The sequence below is a fragment of the Aquarana catesbeiana genome, unplaced genomic scaffold, assembly GCF_042186555.1.
Source record: "Aquarana catesbeiana isolate 2022-GZ unplaced genomic scaffold, ASM4218655v1 unanchor236, whole genome shotgun sequence".
NCBI lineage: Eukaryota > Metazoa > Chordata > Amphibia > Anura > Ranidae > Aquarana > Aquarana catesbeiana.
The window spans coordinates 1,458,033-1,473,386 of NW_027362664.1; the positions used below are offsets into that span (position 1 = coordinate 1,458,033).

Below are 15,354 nucleotides of genomic sequence, written 5' to 3' on the forward strand. Positions count from 1 at the left end.
CAATACACAGGTACTCACAGACCTACGTGCACTCGCAAGACACACGTATACAGTACACAATACACAAGTACTAACGATCCACACACACTACTCAGACAACACTCAGATACTCACACTACACAGGTACTATGACCCCTGTTATAACCTCCTGTTTTAAACTCTGTTTTTTTCACTCCCACTTATTCCAGCTCCACTTACACCAAGTTCCACAGCTTCAGACTGAGCACGCTCAGACTGAGTCCTACAACCAGTTAAATAGGCACCTGTGAGCAATTAACCACACCCCTTAATTGATAGACTGATGGAACCAGAGAAAAAAAAAAAAGCTATTTAAAAAGTGACAGCAAAAGGCAAATTAAAAACTAAAAGGAAAAGCCCCAAAAATGCAACCCAGCAAACAAACAGCAAACAAAGCAAACAGCAAACAAACAGCAAGACTTGTACACTCTAACTCTGGTTTTTTAACTCCCACTTATTCCAGCTCCACTTACACCAAGTTCCACAGCTTCAGACTGAGCACGCTCAGACTGAGTCCTACAACCAGTTAAATAGGCATCAGTGAGGTAGTGTTTACAGCAGCAGATGTTCTGTCCCATTTTAGTTACCCGAATTTCCAGCAGGTCCCAGCCACGTACCCATGTGCTACAATGTCCTGGCTTTCCTGCTACAATTGAAGCTTGGTCAACAAGTCGTTGTCAGTTCAAGCCTAGGAAGGCCAGTTACACGACCTGGGATACCTTCCAGGTTTTAACGTCTCAGTGTCCTAGGTTCTATTTTTTACATACATTCAATATCTACTTGCGTTCATTGCCTTTTTGCCACTCTCAGCTCAAGCTTTCCACAAGCTGGCGTCCGGTCACAGTCCTAGACCGACTCATGGTGGCATCAGCGGAAGTACCCAGGGATGGGCAACTTTTCTTGTCCCTGGTGCTCCCTTCTTCACTAGAGCAGTGCATGAAACATCGCCATACCCTGCTGCCATACCTAGGTTTGGCCATTCTTTTAAGATAGGTGCAGTTTCTGCTGCTTCTCTTCAAGGGGTCAGTGTTTCACATTGTGGAGTAGTTAGGTAGGTGAAATTCAGCATGCATCTCCGGATACGTCCTGGATGCACTTGTGGAGATGTCATGGGCTTTCATGCGGTTGGCTGCTCAATGTCACATACGGTTACTTTTCATCAATCTTTTACTAGCTCATACTACTGTCTTATTTTTGCCCCCTTTTAGGCACACTGACCATGTGACTTTCGGCACATCCCAGGTCACTTTTCCCGTTTCCCCTCAGACCTTTCCAATACGATGACATGAGACTCTGAGTACAAATGGACGGCTGACCGCAGGTCAGCCTGATTTTGTTGGAGGAGTCAGGATGTATTTAAACCCGCCCTCCTTCCTCCTTGCCTTTTGACGGTGTCTCTCGTGTTCCACCCACCCTTCCCCTTTTTTCTTGCTATCTCTTCTCTTTTACTTCTACTTGGGTATGCCCCCTTTTAGGCATACTGACCATGTGACTTTTGGCACACCCCAGGTCACTTTTCCCGTTTCCCCTCAGACCTTTCCAATACGATTACACGAGACTGAGTAAAAATACACTTGTATTGCAGAGTAGATTTGCCTTTACTAAACCCCAAAACTACCTAATAGCTTGGGGTGTACACAACAAAGAGCTAGAGTGCAATTTGCTTAATGGAGACACTAGTTAGATTGACCTGTGTGTCCCCAAGAAAAGACATTGATAGGGTTTTACCCTCACTTCCTGTTTGGCTATGTGACAGGAAGTGAAGACAGTTTTAAGAAAAGGGACACAAAGCCCAACCTAAAAAAGACAAGCAGGGGTTCTAACACTCACTTGGTTTCCCTCAAATGCTCACAATTAGAATAGGATTGCCTTGAGCTCGATTTTAGATCAGTGCTTCTTAACCCTGTCCTCAAGTACCCCCAACAGGCCATGTTTGCAGGTTTTCCTTCATCTTGCACAGGTGCTTTAAATCACAGTCAGTCAATGGCTTGGTATTTTAGATAGCTATTTTAGATGAGATAAATTCACAAAACATGTCCTGTCGGGGGTACTTGAGGACTGAGGCTGAGAACCACTGCACTAAAAAGGAAAATTGAATACTTACCGCTCTGTATTTTTCCTTTCCTGGTGACTATCAATGGCAGCATACACACAATCCATGCATATGCTACCATGAAGGCACCAGGAAAGTAACTGACAAATCACACCTGTTTTGTCTTCCAATGCCAATCAGCCTAGTTAAGCTGCAGCTGGGAAATCTGGTGCATGAAAAGTAACAAAAAACACAAACATCAAAATTTGCAAGAAATTTTATTGGTCACCAAAACAGGAATTGGAAAAGAGTAATGAAAGCAAAAAACACATGTAGGTTAATATGAGACACTAACAGAATATGGTTTTTGAGGTCTGACCGTTTTGCATTGGAAATTAACAGGAGACAAAAGGACTGCGCACACAAATGGACATCTATTAAGGAATTAAAAATTTGTTACAACATCTTGAGAAAGATTTTGCAAAATAATGCAGCACAGACAATTAAATCAAAGTGAACAACCTTCAAACGGCACACATTGACATCAAAATAATTTCAGGGGAAAATATCCCCCACCCAAAAAAATACAATAAACCAAAGTAAAAAAAAAAAAAATCTGTTTTGCAAAGACATAACAAACAAAATACATAGAGAAAATACATGTGTTACAAACTCGATAAGGACACCCAAATGTACTCTCTTGCCGGCCCTGGCCACACACACACAATCTTGCCTCTTTTGAGGGCGAGGTAAAGAATGCTATCTCCAAGCTTTATATAACATAGGTTTGTGTGCTAATGAGGCAATTGAAAACACATGGACAGTCCATGAAACACACAAAACGTAAGTTCACCCAATTTAGAGACTGAACTTCAAAGTGGGTACACCTGTTAAGGATGTCCTTAAATTACTAACCCAAAAAACACACTCTATGAGCATGCCCAGAAACATCCAAGTGCTGATCACACACAAAAAGCACCAAAAAAAGCAAAGTCCCTGAGCATGCCCAGACCAACCCAAATGCAGCTATCACAAAATAAGCCACCCCCTGGTCCAAAATTAAGCACATCTTCCAGCATGCTACTAAATTAGAGATGGGACAAACACCCCCCCTGGTCCAGGGGGGCAAACAAAGAGCCTAACATGAGCAAAAGTTAGACAACAAATGCCAATGCAGTCTATGTGAACTGACTTGTTAATTGTGCTAGTCCCCACTCGGCTGGCTTATCTTCTAGTTATTGGCCTTAAAATGGGTATGGGGGCTCAAGTCCCATCCTAAGGGACATAGATCAATGTCACCAATTTGGACAACCCCAAAAACGAAACAAGAAGATGTGCCTTTAAATATGCCAAATTGCTTAACCACTTTAAGAACGGGCTTCTTTTTTGGTGTGGTGTTTACAAGTTAAAAACTGTTTTTTTTTGCTAGAAAATTACTTAGAACCCCCAAACATTATATATTTTTTTCTAACACCCTAGAGAATAAAATGGCGGTTGTTGCAATACCTTTTGTCATATCGTATTTGCTCAGCAGTCTTACAAGCGCACTTTTTAAAAAAAAAATACACTTTTTTGAATTAAAAAATAAGTCAACAGTAAAGTTAGCCCAATTTTTTTTATATTGTGAAAGATAATGTTATGCTGAGTACATTGATACCCAACATGTCACGCTTCAAAATTGCGCCCGCTCATGGAATGGCGACAAACTTTTACCCTTAAAAATCTCCATAGGCGACATTTAAAAAATTCTACAGGTTGCATGTTTTGAGTTACAGAGAAGGTCTAGGGCTAGAATTATTGCTCTCGCTATACCGATCATGGTGATACCTCACATGTGTGGTTTGAACACCGGTTTCATATGCGGGCGCTGCTCACGTATGCGGTCGCTTCTGCGCGCGAGCTCGGCGGGACGGGGCACATTTAAAACATTTTTTTTCTTATTTATTTTACCTTTTATTTTTACACTGTTTTAAAAAAAAATGGTGTCACTTTTATTCCTATTACAAGGAATGTAAACATTCCTTGTAATAGAAAAAAAGCATGACAAGACCTCTTAAATATGAGATCTGGGGGTCAAAAAGTCCTCACATCTCATATTTACACTAAAATGCAATAAAAAAAAAAAAATTGTCATTAAAAAAAAAAAAAAAAAAAAAAGGCCCTTTAAGAGCTATGGGCGGAAGTGCCGCCCAGCAGTGTCATGGAGACAGTGTCATCTTCCCCTCACTCATCTCCATGCACAGCCACAGGAAGGATCCGTTCGCCTCCGCCGTTGCAGACGGCTCCGGTAAACTGCAGAGGGCACAGGATCGTGACGGGAAGGCCCCCCTCCTGCCGCTGATAAAAGTGATCTCGTGGCGAATCCGCCGCAGAGACCACTTTTATCTTGTACCGGACCGCCGGCCAAACATGGAGATACCGGGGTTATGGCAGGTAGCTGCTATCCCTCGGGAGCTGCAACTGTCATGTATGACATTAATACAAAAAAGAAAGTTTGGAAAGTTAGAATCGCGCTATCCATGAAAAATTGACCAAGAATCAAACTGATCTCATAAATATACCTGATGATAGTGAAAAAAAAATAATAATAATGGAAATCGAAAAAATTCCCAAGAACTAAAATGTGCATATACACCTTAACCAGGGAAAAACAAAAATTAAGTCCATGAGTGATCAATTGAAGAGGTGATATACATCAATGTAAAGAGATTATAAGACCATAACTTATAAAAAAAAGGGGAATGTGAAAAAAACTAAATCTAGTGAGCAAATGAATAAAAAGTCACCAGTGCAAAAATAAAAGTCCATAGATTACAAACAAGCCGTCCTCAAAAACACTGAGTAGAAAACTGTGTTTAATCTAGGGCCGAAACAACTAATCGATTAATCGACAACTAATCGATTATGAAATTAATCGATTATGAAAATAGTAATCGATTAATCGGTCAGTAACATAATGGGGTTAAAAAAGCTAAAATTAGCCCTATATAGTACAAAAAGAGCAAATAGTCTCTACTGTAAATATTACTTTCACTGTTGCAAAGTAAAAAAACTAAGGGCTAATTTTTTTATTTTTTTTTTAAACTCCATTATGTTACTAAATGTCTTAGGCCTGGTTCCCACCCATGTGTTTTTTGGTGCTTTTTGCAGAAATGCACTACAGTTTATTTAACATTCACATCTATCCAAATACACAGCTGCTGTGTATTTGGAAAGGGTCAAGGACCTTTTTCAATGCAAAACGGTGCTTTTTTGGTTCAATATACTTCCTTGTCAAAAGAAGTTTATTGAGTATACAATGTTATAAAGATACATAAAGTAAGTTTACAAGGATCTATAAAGTAAGCTCATTGTTTTACAGTAGGGTTTATATAGGTAAATATCATGAAATTTCAAATATTAAACATTGGGTTCACGTAAACCTAAATTAAAGATATATATAATTTCCTTAGTTAATTTTGTAGGTATTTAAATGATTTATACCTACTATACATATTGTTTACAAGTAGAGTGTATATAGGTCAAATAAATTCTGATAATGAGCTTTAATCATAAGGTGGAGAAAAGGAAAGAGAAAGAAGAAAAAGGGTTGAAAGGTAGAGGTATGGTCCACAAGGTTGTCCCGCTCGTCAGTTTATTATTCTTTTTAGTTCTCTTTGAAGCCTTAGAATGGGTGTCTCTAAGTCATTTAATCTGTTACCATGGCAACAGGACAGAGTCATTGAAGTTTGACAGGAACTGTTTGGCATCCTTGGATAAAAGTTTTTCAAATTTTGGAATTTGATTTTGATCAATGGCTACCATCTTAGCATGGGACATTGTATTATTCATTCTGTGGGTTCAATATACTTCAATGGAGAAGCTGCAGAAAAGCATGTAATATTACAGTTCTGTTTGAAAATCTGCAAAACAGTCTAGAATGTTGATCTGAGTCTGATCATATTTACCAGATTGAACCTCTAATAGTATATAGAGTATATCTCTTCTGTCTGTTATTCTCAGAGAGGATTAAAGATTTTACTCCCTAAACATGTAGTTGGTTATTTATATTTACCCCTGTGTATAAAAGATATTTATGAATAAATTGCCTTTTTTTTTAAACTTTACATTTTAACTAAATTATACACCACACTTTTTTTTAAGGTTATTAACCGATTAATCGAAACAATAAATCGGCCAACTAATCGATTATGAAAATAATCGTTAGTTGCAGCCCTAGTTTAATCCACCACCAGATCAGCAGAAATGAACTCTTACCAGAGTTCCATGATCCCCCATGACAGAGGATCAGGGAATGCGTGCAAGGAAACACTGTTTGGCTCCAAAGGACCTCAAGCACAGTCACAGGTGCCAGGCGGCCCCCTCCCAACCGATCAGATCATCACATGGATACCGTGGTGCATAAAAAATATAAACACTCCATAGTGTAAAACCTAATGGTTGTTTATTACATTAAAATGAAAGAAACACACTTACAATGTTGCAGTTTAAAAGAGCTTGAAGTCTGCTGTGCCGGCCAGAGCACAAACAGACAACCCGTCCTCTGGGTAAGGGAATGGAGTACAAGGTGACGTCAGCGCGTCACTCCGCCCTACGCGTTCCGTGAAAAACACCAAAAAAAAAAAAAAAATCTAGGGATGTTGTTAAATTTGCGGTTTCCACCTGAATTCTGGGTTGGGCATTGAATAGGGGAAGTATGAGCCCTGCACAATCTGTGGGCTGCTAATCAGGACTTGCAAGCACATCTGGAAGAACACTATGGGCTCTATGGTTGAATTCTTGGTGTCTTCGATATGACACTAGTGCTAGCCACCTCACCAGCTTGGACTGCATTTGTGGGACCCGCCAGGTCATCACGAAATACTTTTGTCCTGGTATGTAAAAGACTAATGCCGCGTACACACGAGCGGACTTTACGGCAGACTTTGCTCGGTGGACTGGATTTCGTCGGACAATTAGATCGTGTGTGGGCTCCAGCGGACTTTGTTTTCTCAAAGTTGGATGGACTTAGATTTGAAACATGTTTTAAATCGAGTCTGGTCAAAAAGTCCGCCGTCTGTATGCTAGTTCGACGGACAAAAAGCCACGCTAGGGCAGCTATTGGCTACTGGCTATGAACTTCCTTGTTTTAGTCCGGTCGTACGTCATCACGTACGAATTTGACGGACTTTGGTGGATTGTGTGTAGGCAAGTCCGTTCATTCAGAAAGTCCGTCGTAAAGTACGTCGAAAAGTCCGCTGGGCAAAGTCTGCCGCAAAGTCCGCTCGTGTGTACGCGGCATTAGATGTACTAGGCTGCTGGTGCCTGCCAGCTCACCAAAAGGTAGTGGGGCACTAGTACTGGCATCCTGCTGCATATAAGACAAATCAAGTGTTCCTAGCACTTCAGCTACTCGGGCTCGGGTACACCTGACCTTAGCAGGGACCTCTCCTCCATCCTCTGAGCTCCCTGTCAGGGTGCCGCTGCTCTCTACAAGTTCATATTCAGAGCCTGATTCTGTCAGTGAGGACTCCCCCTTCGCTCTCAGCTGTCATACTCAGAATCCTGTAGGCCTCTTCACTAGAGTACCTTTGTTGGGACATTTCACAGGTACCTAGTGCGACTCACGGGAAAAAGAGCTCCTGGCTGTCAGGGACTGCTTGAACTACTACAAATGTAGCAAGGTCTTCAGCCTCCTTCAGTCTAATGAGAACCTCCAGGGCCAGAGATAGCTGACATCCTTCTGTATATAGTTGGTTTTGAAGCATAATGGGTGCAAGGTGGAAGTTATTGGGCGCCAGACACTTCTTGAATGCAAAAGAGATGTTTATTTCTCTTACAAACTTTTTTGGGGAAAGAGGGTTAGGGCCAGGACACCCTAAAGTAGTTGCAAGTTCAATTAGCAGACTCTGAGACTTCAATAGGAGGACAGCTGTGCAGGGAAAGGCATCCAGCAAGATGCCACATCTGCACATGCAGGAATGCTGTCTCCTATGGCAACAGCCTTTAACAGTTCCTAACACAAAGCACAATAGTTCTTTCACCTTCACTACAACTTCTCCTTGTAGTTCTTCAGACCACTGAGCTCCTGGTCTCTCACTAGACCCTCTGATTCACTGACTCTGAATCCCTTGAGCTTCTCCAATCTTTATGGTGGTATCTTCCTCAAGCGTCACCCCCGCCTCTTTGCTGGGTCCCTAGCTTGGCACTCCAGATACTTCTCAAGCTTAACTCCACTGGCCTGCTTGGTCCCTGGCTTGTTACACAAGGCTGCTCTACAAGCGTCACCTCCGCTGGCTGGGTCCCTGGCTTGATCACCGCCTGAAGTTTCCCGATTCTCCACCATGCCAATTCGGTGAGAATACTGCTCCAGTACTTGCTTCCGTTACTCACTGTGGTCCCTGGTAATAAGGTGGTTGGTCCCTTAGTGGTGACAGCTTCCCCTCTACCTCTGACCATGACAGGTTCTCTGGCTGGCAGATGTTGTAATATGTTGGCCGATTTATGTATAATGTTGTATTGGAGTGCCATGTTGACCAGAAATTCAGTTGAATTGTCCAAGTCAACTGAATTTTAACATAGCAAGGGGACAGCTGAAGACCCTTTGATGTGTTAATCTTATGCAAGTCTACCTAGGTGTGAGGTATGGCCTGTTAACCTAATTGAACATTTCAAAGGGTGTTTCTGTTCAAAGGAGGTATCTGTTAACCTAATCTAATTACACATATCTAAGGGGACTTGTTGATGTTGATATGCGGGAGTGCAAATTGGGGCGGTTTATGACTGCAGCTGTTCACGGCTGGGGGTTGTTGTCTGTCTGAAAGACTAAAGCATATCAAAGGCCTGAATGGAATCAATCAAATTGCTCAGCCATTCAGTGTCTAGTGAATATAACATGGCGTTCAGTCTATGGTATGGTCTTGTCTGTGTATGGCTATGAAGGCGCAAATCTATGGAAAATGGGACTCTGAATAATATACTCTGTCGGATTTTTTGTCATCTGTGGACTTTGTTCTGTGTTGGAAGTCGATAAAGTACATCTCTCTGGAAGAATTGGGTTGCTGCGGAAGAGTACTTACATCATCATCATTATAATACCTAAATATTAATTATCTATCCTCCTATACATCTCATATCACTACAGCAGAAACATCACTTTTGGTTGGACTGCAAGCCACAGTGCCAACCCTGCGCTGCTCACTTACTTCTGGATAGGACCTCAGACAGCCTAGCAACCACATGTGCCGGGATAGGGCCAATCTCCGGTCTAGCAGCCCGGGGCATACAACACACATCCACCTAGACAGCCGTCCAGGTGGCACCGAACATCGATCACCTGACTCCACCTCAATATATAGGTTCTCCCAGCATGCCAAGAGATTCAAGAAAACCCCTGCCCATTGGCTGAGATACCCCATATACCCATAACCTGACCTTGGGCTGTCCTTCTCATATCTAGTACCACCAAGTACCCGGCCACCTAGTGGCAGAACAGAAAAGTGCAACAAGGCCAAACTTAGGGAGAAATGAATAGATCTCTAACAATCAACCAGGATAACTACTCCTGGCAAATACATTTATGAGGAGCTCCCTGCCTAAACTCCAGGGTGCTACACAAATAAAACTTACCTGCTAGTGCTAGAAGAGATCAGGCCTTATTCTGCGAACACTGCGATTATGTGTGCAATGTATCAGAGGTGCCGGTGATCTACTGACACTGCACTTGTTGGGGGGCAGAAGGGCTGATCCTGCCAACACTGCGTTATTAGGGACACTATTCTAAGGGGGACACTAATATAGTTCTGTTCATGATCAGGATATTGATCCATACAGACACTAGACTAAGGGGGGACGCTAATATAGTTCTGTTCATGATCAGGATATTGATCCATACAGACACTATACTAAGGGGGGAGATTAATATAGTTCTGTTCATGATCAGGATATTGATTTATACAGACACTATACTAGTAATGTTGGTGATCAGGATATTGATTTATACAGACACTATACTAGTAATGTTGGTGATCAGGATCCTATAGTGTGAATGGGATAGTGTGCGGGCAATCTACCCAGTTTCCCCGAAAATAAGACCTAGCGTGATTGTCGGTGATGGCTGCAATATAAGCCCTACCCCTCAAATAAGGCCTACCCTGTTTCCCCGAAAATAAGCCCTACCCTGAAAAGAAGATCTTTAACTAGGACTTTAACTAGGGCTTATATTGCAGCCATCACTGACAATCACGCTAGGTCTTATTTTCAGGGAAACAGGGTAATGCTAGCTGACCCTGGCGCTATCTGATGTAACAAGTGACGCTAATACAATGATGGGTGAAAAAACGGAGTTACTTACCGGTAACATCCTTTTCCAGGAATCTTTCAGGACAGCACCATAGAGAGACACCGGCTCCTCCCCTCTTAGGAAACACCGCCTTCCAATTCAATATTTAAATCTCATCCTCCCAACGGCCCCTCAGTACTTCACGAGTTCCTCCGGCCAGCTGGGGAGACACAAGAATACGTCATACAAATCTTTATCTTACCTGACGTTCTCATGCGATGAGTTCTCATAGACAATCAAAAACCTGGGTGGGTACTAGTGCTGTCCTGAAAGATTCCTGGAAAAGGATGTTACCGGTAAGTAACTCCGTTTTTCCCCATTCATCTTTCAGGACAGCACCATAGAGAGGATAAGCGAGCACCTTACCTTAGGGAGGGACTACTGCCTGCAGCACCTTACGCCCAAAGGCTTGGTCTTTGGCTGACAGCAGGTCCAATCTGTAATGCTTCACAAACGTGGAAAAACTGGACCACGTTGCTGCTCTACAGATCTGCTCCGGAGAAGCACCAGCCCACTCTGCTTGAGAAGTTGCCACTGCCCTGGTGGAATGTGCTTTAATACCCTCCGGGGGCTCCAAACCCCCGATTACATAGGCCTGGCTAATGGCCAACCTTAACCATCTGGCTATTGATCGTCTAGAGGCTTTGAACCCTTTCCTAGCCCCTGAAAACAATACAAAAAAAGAATCGGATTTCCTAAACTGTTTTGTACTATCTAAGTACTGAAGGACGCACCTTCTAACGTCCAGTTTGTGAAAAATATGCTCCTGTTCCCTCACAGGATTCGAACAGAAGGTAGGTAAAATAATTTCCTGGTCCCTATGAAACCTAGAGGCCACTTTTGGTAAAAAGGCCGGATCCGTTTTAAAAATCAAACGGTCCGGAAAAACCTGAAAAAAAGGCGCCCTAATAGAAAGGGCTTCGAGTTCACTTACTCTCCTTGCTGTGGTGATCGCCACCAAAAACACAGTTTTGAGGGTGATCAACTTCAAGGTACAGGATTCCAATGGCTCAAAAGGATCCCCTGTAAGAGACTGTAAAACTAAGGAAAGATCCCACACTGGGAATGGGGAACTTTTAACAGGCCTCTGTCTGCCTAAAGCTCTAAAAAACCTAGCTACCCAAGGATCTATAGCTAGTGGCTTTTCCAGGAAAACGCTTAGTGCCGATACTTGTCCTTTCAAGGTGCTAAGGGCTAATCCTTTGTCCGCTCCTGCCTGCAGAAACTCTAATACTGCTACAGAACTTCGTACATCGAAGGAGCTTTCTGTGCACCAACTGTTAAAGCGTTTCCACACCTTTAGGTAAATGGCTTGCGTCTCTCTTTTCCTGCAATTTAGGAGAGTGGTCACTAGCCGATCCGAGAAACCTTTGCCCTTTAGCAATTCTTCCTCAGTAGCCACGCTGCGAGGTTCCATCGCTCCACCTGAGGGCAACAGATTGGACCCTGAGAGAGAAGATCCTCCCGGATAGGCAGAATCCAGGGAGGCTCCACTGTCAGACTCTTCAAGAGGGAGAACCACGGCCTCCTTGGCCAGTGTGGTGCGATCAGAATGAGGGTTGTGTCTTCTGACCGAAATTTTCTCAGAACTGCTGGGATCATTACGGGAGGGGGGAAGGCATAACACTTTGAGAAACGCCAGCTCTGAGCTAGTGCATCCACCCCGGCTGCTCCGTCCCATCTGTTTAGGGAAAAGAACAGACGAGCTTTCGTATTCGCCTTTGAGGCGAAGAGATCCACGGAGGGGACCCCCCACTTCCGAGTAATCATCTCGAAGATGTCCTGGTTCAAGACCCAGTCGCCTTCCTTCAGCATTTTTCTGCTCAGAAAATCTGCTACGTGGTTCTGCTCCCCCTTCAGATGTATTGCAGAGAGAGAGAGAATGCTCCCTTCGGCCCACCTGAGGATGGATTCTGCCAGACCCCACAAGGATCTGCTCCTGGTTCCCCCTTGCCTGTTGATGTAGGCCACTGCTGATGAGTTGTCCGAACGGACCCTCACATGCTGCCCCAGGAGTTCTCTCTGAAAAGCTCTGAGAGCCAACTCTATTGCTCTCAGTTCCCTCCAGTTCGAGGACTTCTTTGCGTCTTCTTTTTCCCAGGTGCCTTGCATCATCTGGGAATCTAGGTGTGCTCCCCACCCTGTGCCGCTCGCATCGGTCGTAACCGTTCTGGACACTGGAAGAACCCACTCCAGGCCCTGTGAGAGATTGGACCCTTTCCTCCACCACCAGAGGGACCTTTTGACCTGACTTGGCACAGATATAAGGGAGTCCAGAGATGCTGGACTGTGGTCCCAGACACTCAGAATAAACAGCTGTAGGGGGCGAAAGTGCAGCCCTGCCCACTGAACTGCCGGAAGCGTGGAAGTCAGTAAGCCCAGTGCTGACATTGCTTTCCTTACCGAGATCTGACTGCTGCCCTGGAGCAGTAATATTGCTCTGTCCACCTTCTGGATTTTTTCTGCTGGAAGGAACACTTTTTGTTTTGTCGAATCCAGTACATAGCCCAGGAAGGTGACCTTTTGGGCCGGAACCAAACTGGATTTTTCCAGGTTCAAGAGCCATCCCAGGTTTTCTAAGCTGTCTCTTGCTACCTGAAGATCCTGGTACAACTGCTCCGGGGAAGGAGCAAACAGGAGTAGGTCGTCCAGGTACGCGACTACAGAGATGCCTCTGAGCCGCAAGAAAGCCAGGACCTCCACCATCACTTTGGTGAAGATGCGGGGGGAAGAGGATAGTCCAAAGGGGAGTGCTTTGAACTGTAGATGAAACGTTCCTTCCCCAGTTTTCACCGCCAGTCTGAGAAACCTCTGGTAACTTTCTGCGACTGGAATGTGCAGATAAGCGTCCTTTAAGTCTATTGACGCCATGAAGCAATTTGGGGGAAGAAGCGCTTTCACCGAATAGACAGAATCCATCCGGAATTTCCTGTAGGTAATTGATACATTCAGAGGCTTCAGATTCATGATAAGCCTGAATTTTCCCGAAGGCTTGCGGACCACAAAAATGTGGGAGTAAAAGCCTCTGCCTATCTCCTCTACAGGAACCCTCACTATCACCTCTTGTTCCTCTAACTCCTGTAGGGAGGATAGAAGAGCTGACGCTTTCTCTGCACACTTTGGCAGCTCGGTGACCAGAAGTCTGTGCTGAGGAGGTTCTGAGAACTCTAGCTGGTAACCTCTTCTTATGATCCCTAACACAAACTGGTTGGAGGTGATCATCTCCCATTGTGGGAGGAAGGCCCCCAATCTTCCTCCCACCGTGGTTACCCCGTCATTGGGTCTTCTTGGGCTGTTCAGGAGGGCGAAAAATCGCCCCTCCCCGCCCCTTGCCCTTCTGCCCCCAAGCTTTTTTCTGCCGCTCTCCTTTTGGGGTTTCAAACTTTCTCTGAGGGCGAAACTTTCTTTTAGCCTGCTCCCCAAACTTCTTTTTAATGGGAAAGGCCTTTTTCTTATCGGCCGTCCGGTCTAAAACGGTCTCTAAACCTGGGCCAAACAAGAGATCTCCTGTGAGGGGAATTCCACAGAGTTTAACTTTAGACGCGCTGTCTCCTTGCCACGTCTTAAGCCATAGGGCCCTTCGAGCCGAATTAGTGAGGGCTGAAGACCTTGCGGACATGCGCACTGATTCGGCGGAAGCGTCCGCAATATACGCTACACCCTTAAGTAGCATGGGAAAGGAAGCCAAAAATAGTCTCTTTTGGCGTTCCTGCCTCAATATGCGCCTTTATCTGCGTAAGCCAATATTCCATATTGCGGGCCACTACTGTGACCGCCATGGCAGGCTTAAGGTTTCCCTGTGACGAATCCCAGGACTTCTTTAAGAGAGAGTCCATCCTTCTGTCCATGGGGTCTGCAAGAATCCCCATGTCCTCGAAGGCCAGATCTGTTTGCCTGGAAACCTGAGAAAAAGCAGCATCCAGCCTAGGGGTCTTATTCCAGACTAGAGACTCCCCTTCTGAAAAAGGAAACCTTCGCTTCAAAGCCCTTGAAAAGAAAGGTTTTCTCTCAGGATCTTTCCATTCATTCTTTATGGCCTCAACCAATACATCATGGACTGGGAAATCCTTCCTTTTTTGTTCCCCAAGACCTTTGTACATTTGGTCATGGAGCGATAACACCTTCTTTTCTTCCTGAATTCCCAAAGTGGTGTGAATAGCTCCCAAGAGCTCCTCCACTTCGTCCAGGGAAAGCTTATAGCGAGAGGTTTTTGTGGATTCCCCATCCACCTCCTCCACATCCGATTCCCTTTGAGAATCTGAAGCGGTGCTATCTGGCTCCTCCTCAATTTCCACTCTGGAGCCCCCTGGTCTCTCTCCACTAACAGAGGGAGTATCCACTGGGCTAGGTGTAACACTCTGCTGCACTGGTAAAGGACTGCTTTGGGCTTGCGGCAACTGGAAGCTAGAAAAGAGTGCTTTAAAGGACTGAAAGGTGCTAGAAAGCTCTTTGACGGATGCAGCAAGATCTGTACCCTGTTCTGCTGCCTGTTCCCTGACTAATCCATCAATGCACTCCTTGCAAAGTGCCTTGGTCCAGGATTCCCCCATACTAACTCTACAAGAGGGGCATTTTTTCTTTGAACCATGAGGCGACTTGCTTTTCTCTGTGGCTTTCTGAAAAAGAAAGAGAGAGAGTCGCCATAAATGCCCAATCCCACCAGTGCTTTTACAGAGGACCACCAGGAGTGCCCCCCCCAGGACCAACCACCACCAGGGTCCCAGACACACTCCCCTTCCCCCCGACCACCAGTGAGGGGAGAACACCCGTGAAGCTATCGGGATTTAGGTAAGGGAACACCACCCCAGGGTTCCACTTACCTTAGCATGGCTGGTGCTACTGTCTCCTGGAGCAGTTCTAGAGACCTCTGTCTCAGACATGTCTGCTGAGGATGGTGGTCGATCGTTTCCCCCGACAGCTGACTCTACAGCAAAGCAAGAGGGTCGCACCAGCCGAACGCTCGGTCCGTTTTCTTTCCCCGCGT

At 44.6% G+C, this 15,354-nt stretch overlaps 1 protein-coding gene across 1 annotated transcript in view; it reads left to right on the top strand.

The window, feature by feature from the left end:
- Window positions 1-15,354, top strand: part of LOC141121985 (uncharacterized) — a 641,331-nt gene that overhangs the window by 75,774 nt on the left and 550,203 nt on the right.